General features: G+C 33.6%; 4 non-coding genes across 4 annotated transcripts; all 4 read right to left on the reverse strand.

Moving 5' to 3' along the window:
- Positions 1 to 980: 980 nt before the first annotated feature.
- LOC145847858 (5.8S ribosomal RNA) lies at positions 981 to 1,133 on the reverse strand. The gene has a single exon (XR_014371560.1). It is a non-coding gene; the product is annotated as a 5.8S ribosomal RNA (ribosomal RNA).
- A 182-nt stretch (positions 1,134 to 1,315) lies between these two features.
- LOC145847865 (small subunit ribosomal RNA) lies at positions 1,316 to 3,123 on the reverse strand. Its single transcript, XR_014371567.1, has one exon. It is a non-coding gene; the product is annotated as a small subunit ribosomal RNA (ribosomal RNA).
- Positions 3,124 to 6,776: 3,653 nt separating this feature from the next.
- LOC145847870 (5S ribosomal RNA) lies at positions 6,777 to 6,895 on the reverse strand. The gene has a single exon (XR_014371571.1). It is a non-coding gene; the product is annotated as a 5S ribosomal RNA (ribosomal RNA).
- A 2,642-nt stretch (positions 6,896 to 9,537) lies between these two features.
- On the reverse strand, positions 9,538 to 9,656 carry LOC145847871 (5S ribosomal RNA). Its single transcript, XR_014371572.1, has one exon. It is a non-coding gene; the product is annotated as a 5S ribosomal RNA (ribosomal RNA).
- Between the last annotated feature and the right edge of the window lie 344 nt (positions 9,657 to 10,000).

The raw sequence follows: 10,000 nt of genomic DNA on the forward strand, positions 1-10,000 counted from the left end.
ACGCGAAGAAGGCCTTGTACAAACTCTAGAGACTGCGAGCAGTTTCCAAAGCCGTATTCCAGCGATCAACACGCAGCCTGTCCGAAGACCGACGCGGAATCTCTCCTCGGTCGCCGAGCCGAAGCTAATCGAACGCCTATAACACTCTTCCGAAGAAGAGCTACCTTGCGAACGACCAAAGTCAGCCCAGCAACCGGTCGCGGCCCTCGCCGAACGCTAGTGCAGCGCCGCGACGCCAGCGCAACCGTAAGAGTCTCCGAAGATCACTCAAACAGTAGGACAGCTCTCGCAGCGCCTGAAAACGTCCGGCGACTCGATGGGCGCCTCCGTTTGCCTCCAAGCGGTTTCACGTACTCTTTAACTCTCTCTTCAAAGTGCTTTTCAACTTTCCCTCACGGTACTTGTTCGCTATCGGTCTCGAGCCAGTATTTAGCCTTAGATGGAGTTTACCACCCGCTTAGGGCTGCATTTCCAAACAACCCGACTCCGGGAAAACCGCTAGGACGAATTACGACCGCCGCCAAGGGCCTAACACCCGCTCTGGGAAAAGGCCTCGATCAGAAGAACGTGGGCAGTCGTTGGTTCGCCGCATGCTGAATTCCATACGCTACATTTCCTCGCCCTCCAAAAAGGCTCGGATTTAGCGCTGGGCTTATCCCGCTTCACTCGCCGTTACTAGGGGAATCCTTGTTAGTTTCTTTTCCTCCGCTTAGTGATATGCTTAAGTTCAGCGGGTCGTCCCGCCCGATCTCAGGTCAAAAGTGATGTACTATAAAAGTACATGCGCTTTGTACGTCGGCCTTTTGAAGTCACTTAACTTATTCTCGAGCACCTACCGTCGTTGCTACCTCACCCGAGGCCAGCAGGCTGCTCACGCTTCAGCTGTGAAATCGCCAGACCAGCTGTCTTTGACGACACGCTCCTTAATACAGAAACGAGTCGCAGGCACTTTCAAACTAATGAAAGGATCGGTGTGTTAAAGACCCTGAGACGGACGTGGCCCCAGGATTACCCGAGGCCGCAATACGCGTTCAGAATATCGATGCTCAATGTGTCCTGCAATTCACATTACTTCTCGGAGCTAGCTCCGTCCTTCATCGACGCTCGAGCCGAGTGATCCACCGCTAAGAGATCTCTCGTGTTAATCAATCTCAATGCAACCAAAAAATCGTGTTCAAAAAGAAGCGGCCGCGCCAGCACTTGCGTGCTGAATTATTACTCCCGCTGTCAGGAAGCAACGCGACCGAACTATAACAGTTACAGGGCTCGGTCCCTTCGAAGAAGAGACGTCGCTTGAAATCAAATTTCGATTCGTTAATGATCCTTCCGCAGGTTCACCTACGGAAACCTTGTTACGACTTTTACTTCCTCTAAATGATCAAGTTCGATCGTCTTTTCGAACACCGGCGAGTGCGTTGCCGCACGTACCAGGCTCAATCGGAGGACCTCACTAAACCATTCAATCGGTAGTAGCGACGGGCGGTGTGTACAAAGGGCAGGGACGTAATCAACGCAAGCTAATGACTCGCGCTTACTGGGAATTCCTCGTTCAAGGGAAACAATTGCAAGTCCCTATCCCTAGCACGACCGGGGTTCAACGGATTACCCGGACCTTTCGGCCTAGGGAACACACGATGATCCGGTCAGTGTAGCGCGCGTGCGGCCCCGAACATCTAAGGGCATCACAGACCTGTTATTGCTCAATCTCGTGTGGCTAAACGCCACTAGTCCCTCTAAGAAGTTGTCTCCGACCCAATGGGTCGAGCAGCTATTTAGCAAGTAAGAGTCTCGTTCGTTATCGGAATTAACCAGACAAATCGCTCCACCAACTAAGAACGGCCATGCACCACCACCCACAGAATCAAGAAAGAGCTCTCAATCTGTCAATCCTCGCTGTGTCCGGGCCGGGTGAGATTTCCCGTGTTGAGTCAAATTAAGCCGCAGGCTCCACTCCTGGTGGTGCCCTTCCGTCAATTCCTTTAAGTTTCAGCTTTGCAACCATACTTCCCCCGGAACCCAAAGACTTTGGTTTCCCGGAAGCTGCCGGACAGTTCTTAAGTTCGACACTGCCCGATCGCTAGTCGGCATCGTTTAAGGTCAGAACTAGGACGGTATCTGATCGTCTTCGAACCTCTGACTTTCGCTCTTGATTAAAGAAAACATTCTTGGCAAATGCTTTCGCAGTCGTTCGTCTTGCGCCGATCCAAGAATTTCACCTCTAACGGCACAGTACGGATGCCCCCGTCCGTTCCTATTAATCATTACCTCGTGCTCCGAAAACCAACAAAATAGAACCGAGGTCCTATTCCATTATTCCATGCAACATTATACAAGCGTAAAGCCTGCTTTGAACACTCTAATTTTTTCAAGGTAAACTTGCCGGACCACCGCAACACTCAGTTAAGAGCACCGCGAAGGCACCGACCAACAAGAACAACGAGGCCAGTGCTAGCCTTTCGACCGACCAACCTCGCCGTCCCTATATCCAACTACGAGCTTTTCAACCGCAACAACTTAAATATACACTTTTGGAGCTGGAATTACCGCGGCTGCTGGCACCAGACTTGCCCTCCAATGGATACTCGTTAAAAAGTTTAAAGTGTACTCATTCCAATTGCAGGACCTCGTACGAGGTCTGCATTGTTATTTTTCGTCACTACCTCCCCGAGCCGGGAATGGGTAATTTGCGCGCCTGCTGCCTTCCTTGGATGTGGTAGCCGTTTCTCAGGCTCCCTCTCCGGAATCGAACCCTGATTCTCCGTCACCCGTTACAACCTCGGTAGGCCGATACCGTACCGACGATAGTTGATAGGGCAGTTGCTTTAATGAGATGTCGCCAGCACTAGGCCGTGCGATCCGCAAGCTTATCCAGAGTCACCATTGTAACGACCCGAAAGCCGGTTAGTTTTGGTCTGATAAATGCGCGCCTCACGTCAGTTCGGCGCTTTACGCATGTATTAGCTCTAGAATTGCCACAGTTATCCATGTAAAAGCGTACAATCAAATGAACCATAACTGATTTAATGAGCCATTCGCAGTTTCACTGTACGTGAGCTCGTACTTACACTTGCATGGCTTAATCTTTGAGACAAGCATATGACTACTGGCAGGATCAACCAGATAACTATCCGAGGGCGTTTAAACCCGTTGCTCGACTGAGCGTTTTTACTGTATAAATACAGACCTTTTCTATCACTCGGCTTAAAAGCCTTGCGAACGTTACTGAAAGTCGGCGCCGGCCTTTTGCTGTTTAAAGCGCCAGCCCGCGTCGACTGCAGCATGCAGCTATACAACTGACTGTTCTTTCTCCCGACCAACCGTTTGCCTTCTGCCGGTTAACTCGTCAGCAGCAACACGCCATCTGTCTGCTGCAGTTACCCGCCTCGAGCCGTGCCTGCCTGCGTCGGCTACTCGTCTCGACGACTTCGCAAAGCTATAAGCCTACCGCCGCTGGACGCTTGTAGTTTTTCATACGCTGCTCCAATGCGTTTACATAGCACGTTCGCCGCCGCTGCAATAGCCGCGCCTCGGGTGCTAAACAGTAATGCTTTAAGCCCGCTTTCTCGCCAAGTCGACCGAACGCACAAACACGTCTCTCTCACTAGTGTAAAGTAATGCATACGTGTATGATGCTCAAATGTTGCTGTTGAACTTTTTTTGCCGATTTTTTTCAATTTGTTTGTTTCTTTTCAATTATTTTAATGTTTTAAGCTTATTTATGCTACGTTTAAATGTTTTAATACTTTTTTTATACTTTATTTAATATGTTTAAAAGAAATAAATAAAAAATAATATATATAAACTACTTTTTTTAATGTTTTAAATATGTTTGTTTATTATAAATAAACTTTATTTGTATTATTTTTTATTTAAACTTACTTTTTAAATCTTTATACTTGTTTTATCGTTTTAAGCACATTGCGATAAATATAATAAACAAAAAATTGAATGAAAATAATAATAATAATAAAAAAAAAAAAAAAAACATATGCTTATTTTATATGTTTCATTTTATTTTTATTTAAACTTACCTTTCAAACCTTAATACTCGTTTTATTTTTTTAAGCAGATCGCGATAAATATAATAAACAAACAATTAAATAAAAATAAATAAAAATAAAATAAAAAAATCAAACAAAAGCTTATTTTATATGTTTCATTTTATCTTTATTTAAACTTCCTTTTAAACCTTTATAATTGTTTTATTTTTTAAGCACATCGCGATAGATATAATAAACAAACAATGAAATAAAAATAATAATAATAATAATAATAATAATAAATCATAAGCTTATTTTGTATGTTTCATTTTATTTTATTTAAAACTTACAACTTAAACCTTTGTATTTGTTCTATTCTTTTAAGCACATCGCGATAAATATAATAAGCAAACAATTAAATAAAAATAAAATAAAAAATCAAACATAAGCTTATTTTATATGTTTCATTTTATCTTTATTTAAAATTACTTTTTAAACCTTTATAGTTGTTTTATTTTTTAAGCACATCGCGATAGATATAATAAACAAACAATGAAATAAAAATAATAATAATGAAAAAAAAATCATAAACTTATTTTATATGTTTCATTTTATTTTTATTTAAACTTACTTTTTAAATCTATATAGTTGTTTTATTTTTTAAGCACATGGCGATAAATATAATAAGCAAACAATTAAATAAAGATAATAACAAATAAATAAAACAATACGGCTAAACTATAAAAAGAAAACTAAATAACTGATAAATACTTGTAAAACATTATTTGAAAAATTTATTTTGAAACACAACACGATTGATTTATAAATAATAATATAATTTTAATTTGTGTAGTTCATTTAAAGTAGTCTCCCTTTTTGCTTCTGGTTTTATTAGAGTTATATATAACAATAAATTGTGTAGTTTATTTAAAGTAGTCTCCCTTTTTGCTTCTAGTTTAATTAAAGTTATATAACACATACTATAGTAAGTTAAATAAACTATAGTAACTTTATAAAACTACTTTACAAAATACATTTGTATAATTTAATAACTTTAAAATAACTATCAAGAATAAAATAGAATAGAATAGCTTTAAGTTTAGTATACAATTGGTATGTAAATTGTGTAGTTTATTGAAAGTAGTCTCCTTATTTGCTTCTGGTTTTACTTGAGTTACATAACGTTAAATAAACATACTTAATAAACGTAACCATCAATACTGTCATTTTAATAAAACTAAGTACAAATAACAATACAAATACAAGAACTTTAAAAAGCCTTCGCTTGTATCTGTTGGTAACAGTAAATAACCTATTATGACTCACAATACAAGAGTGCGAAATTTATTTTTCATTTGATTTTTCAGGTATTTATTTATTTGTGGAAATAAACTTTTTTATTACATTAGAAACTAATTGAATTTTTCCTCTAACTATACCTATTATTATATTTAGTATGCTTAAAAGTAATAAAATGAAACGTCGCGATTATATAATAAACAAACAATCAAACAAACAAAGAAATAAAAAAAAATATTTTTTTAAACTTATATTTCAACTATATGTCTTATTTTATTTTCATTTAAACTTACTTTAAACCTCTGTATTTGTTATATATATTTCAACACAATACGATTAAACTATAAGACAAACAACAAAATAAAATAATCACATTAATAAATACACTAAGCAAATAGCTAGAATAAATATAAATAGTTCAATATATACAATATATTTCTTCTATTTTTAAGTTACTTGTTAAACATATTTATTTAAAAATGTTTCTTTAGAATATAAAACTAACAGTTGTACAAATAAAGAAATTAAAAAGCCAAAACACATAACACTAACTTTTCATAAATTAGATATGCAAATATGAACAAAATAATAACTAAATTGTAAAGCTTTTGTAAACTGTGAACTTATAAACTTATAATAATAATTGCATATTCACTATTCACAATAGCTTTTTATTTAGTACACAACTGGTCTGTAAATTGTGTAGTTTATTGAAAGTATAATCCCGTTTTGCTTCTGGTTTAAATTAAGTTATACAACACATACTAAAGTAAATTAAATAAAGTAATTCACTACTATCTATTAAATAAAACCAATTTACAAAATACATTAATTTAAATTAAAGTGAATTTTGAACTTATAATAATAATTGCATATTCACTATTCAGAATTTCTTTAAATTTAGTACACAACTGGTCTGTAAATTGTGTTGGTTCTATTCAAGTACTCTCCTTGTTTGTTTTGTTTTAGTTGTATTTATTTTTAGATACTAGCACATTCAATACACATAATAAAGTAAACCAAATAAACTCTATTAATTTAAACTAAGTACAAATACATTAAGTTAATACAAAACTTTAAAAAGCTTTTGCTAGTATCTGTTGGTAACAGTAAATAACTTATTATGACTCACAATACAAAAGTGCAAAATTTATTTTCGTTTGATTTTTCAAGTAGCCACGCTTTTATTTGTTTGTGGACAAAAAGACTTTAAAGTTTTAGTATAAAAGACTAATTGTATTAATTTTAACTCAGAAAATTGTACTCTACAAGATGGTGCCATTATTTTTTCGATATCTCAAACTGGTCAAACCACTTTTTTAGCGCTCTAATTGGTTTAAACAGCAAATAACGTTATCTGATTGGCTTGAGTTTTTATTTGCTAATAACTAGAATTTACTTTTCTTTTAAGCGTTAAAGAAATGTAAATAAACGAGTAATAAGTATAAATAGGTCAGAAAGAAAAATAGTACAAAAAAGATGAATTCAAAAAGCAAAAGCCTACGGCACGTGGTATTCCCAAGCGGTCACCCATCTAAGTACTAACCACGCCCGACACTGCTTAACTTCCCAGATCGGACGAGATGGGGTGTGCTCAGTGTGGTATGGTCGTAGGCGTTTGAAAGCGTTTACAAGCCTTTATAAACCCTTCGGTTTGTTTAAAAAACCTATTTGCACTTGATTTACAATCGATTTGATATTTTAAAATTATTCCTTATAAAATTTTAACCTGAATTAACTTTTTTTTTGTTTTTTTAATCAACAGTTACTCCCAAACTGTACTAAAACTGTATTGTAACTGTACAAAAGTGTTTGTTTAAATTATTGTTATCTATAAATTACCTAAGACCAGGACAAGTAGAAGTAAAGTTTATTGAATTATTAAATAAATAAAATAAAATCGTAAAATAAAATAATACAATATGTTTACAATTTGTCATTGATCTATCCATTTATGTTATTGCATTACAAATACAAACATTTCATACATTCAAGAGTATTATTCATCAATCTTTTCAATATAATAAGTTTTAAATTTATATTTATTTTTAAATAATTCCTGACATTTTAGATTACCTGAGATTTTTTTTTAATTAAATTAATTTTAGTAATTAAATACTTGACGTTCTATTTTGTTTAATTTGATAACTCAACCATGCTTATTTTTTTTTTACTAATTTAAAGAACTATTAAACTAAAAGACATTACATACAGCTTCTAAAAGTTTTAAACACCTTAAAAAATATTATTATTTTAAAGATATATTAAAGAACTAAACAGATATTACTCCTAAAAAATCTTGTTAATAATATATAAAAAGTACTCAAAGTCAGACTCGGAAATATATATACTGTTGTATATCTTACTTGAAGTTCACTGTAATTGACACTGAAAAATTGACACTTGAAGTTCACTGAAAAATCAACCTATTTATATAGCAAAATATTTCTTTATCTTTGTCGTGGCGCGGTGGGTCAGTGGTCTTATCAGCTGACTCATAAGCAGAAGGTTGAGAGATCGAATCCCGCTAGTCGTCACGAAACACCACTATCGTTCAATGTTCGGGCTTCAAATTCTTTGAGATTATACTGTACTATTTATCTATCTAACTAATCTATCTAACAAATGTTGTTCAATCTAGGTTGTGGGTACTTGGGTCGAGTAATGCCTTTGACTTACAATCTGTTGTGGATTGACAATATTCCTCTATCTATCAATAAACAAATCTATCTAATAAATGTTGTTCAATCTAGGTTGTGGGTACTTGGGTCGAGTAATGCCTTTGACCTACAATCTGTTGTTGATTGTCAACATTCCTCTATCTATCAATAATGATTATATTCAATATTAAATGTTGATTAATTCAGTTGTAAGAAAACCAGTGCGCTGGTTAGGTTGGGTAAGGCCTTCGACTTACAATCTTGGGGATTATCAACGTTCATCACAAGTACAGTAACGATCTCATTGAATTTCCAGTTGGAACATTGGATTGTAGTGGTGGCCTACTTTGTAGGTTTTTTGCCTAGTTTGTTTTTTGCCTAGTAGTGTTTGCCTAGTTTGACAAACTATTGTATATATATTGTACAACTTTATTTGTATTATTTTTTATTTAAATTACTACTTATTATTAAAGAATTAAATTTTCTTAGAAAAAAAAAACTATGTATTTGAACTAATGCTTATTTTATATGTTTTGTTTTATTTTTATTCAAACTTACTTTAAACCTCTGTATTTTTTATACAATACGATTAAACTATATAACAGAAAAATAATTAAATAATCAAACTATTGAATAAGCAGTTAATTAGTGTGTTTTTTTATGCTTCTTTCATTTTTAACTTACTTGTTAACCATATTTCTTTTATTAAAGTATAAAACTAACAGTTACTAAATTTATATTTATTATATTTAAAAAAAAACTTCTATACTAACTCTAATTTCAAAGCATATTAAAACATACAAATTTTACCAACTAAATATTTATTTTTATTTTTATTATTATAATTTTCAAACATAAGCTTGTATACCTTATATACCTATATACCTCATATAGTAGGCTTGACATAACATAACATTATTTAATTCTTTTTGTTTGAAATAAACTCATTTAGTTATTAGTAAATTACAACATAAATGTTTATAACAATAAAACTAAGATTTAGCTTTTGAGTTAGTAAACTTTGATAGTTTTCTTTTAATAGTTTAATAGTCCTTATTTAAGTTCAAACAAAATTGCTATATATTTAATACACATACAAAAGTAAACTAAGTAAACGTAATTCAATAGTTTCTATTAAGTAAAAGTAATTACAAATACATTAAGTTAATACAAAACTTTAAAAAGCTTTTGCTAGTATCTGTTGGTAACAGTAAATAACTTATTATGACTCACAATACAAAAGTGCAAAATTTATTTTCGTTTGATTTTTCAAGTAGCCACGCTTTTATTTGTTTTTGGACAAAAAAACTTTAAAGTTTTAGTATAAAAGACTAATTGTATTAATTTCAACTCAGAAAATTGTACTCTACAAGATGGTGCCATTATTTTTTCGATATCTCAAACTGGTCAAACCACTTTTTTAGCGCTCTAATTGGTTTAAACAGCAAATAACGTTATCTGATTGGCTTGAGTTTTTATTTGCTAATAACTAGAATTTACTTTTCTTTTAAGCGTTAAAGAAATGTAAATAAACGAGTAATAAGTATAAATAGGTCAGAAAGAAAAATAGTACAAAAAAGATGAATTCAAAAAGCAAAAGCCTACGGCACGTGGTATTCCCAAGCGGTCACCCATCTAAGTACTAACCACGCCCGACACTGCTTAACTTCCCAGATCGGACGAGATGGGGTGTGCTCAGTGTGGTATGGTCGTAGGCGTTTGAGAGCGTTTACAAGCCTTTATAAACCCTTCGGTTTGTTTAAAAAACCTATTTGCACTTGATTTACAATCAATTTGATATTTTAAAATTAATCCTTATAAAGTTTTAACTTGATGTAAGTATTTTTTTTATTAAAACCTATTTTTTTGGTGTTTTAATTACAATTACTCCCTGTAACTTTATTTAAGACTTTGTTTAAAAGATTGTTAACTATATTCTATATTAAATACTATGATAATTAGAAGTAAAGTTTATTAAGTGATTAAACTAAATAAAAAATATTGTTAAAATAAACATGTTGTGTTTAGTTTGTTTTACTATTTCTCATTGTTCTATTTATA

Source organism: Thalia democratica, unplaced genomic scaffold (genome assembly GCF_965202585.1).
Source record: "Thalia democratica unplaced genomic scaffold, ktThaDemo2.hap1.1 HAP1_SCAFFOLD_1134, whole genome shotgun sequence".
Lineage (NCBI taxonomy): Eukaryota > Metazoa > Chordata > Thaliacea > Salpida > Salpidae > Thalia > Thalia democratica.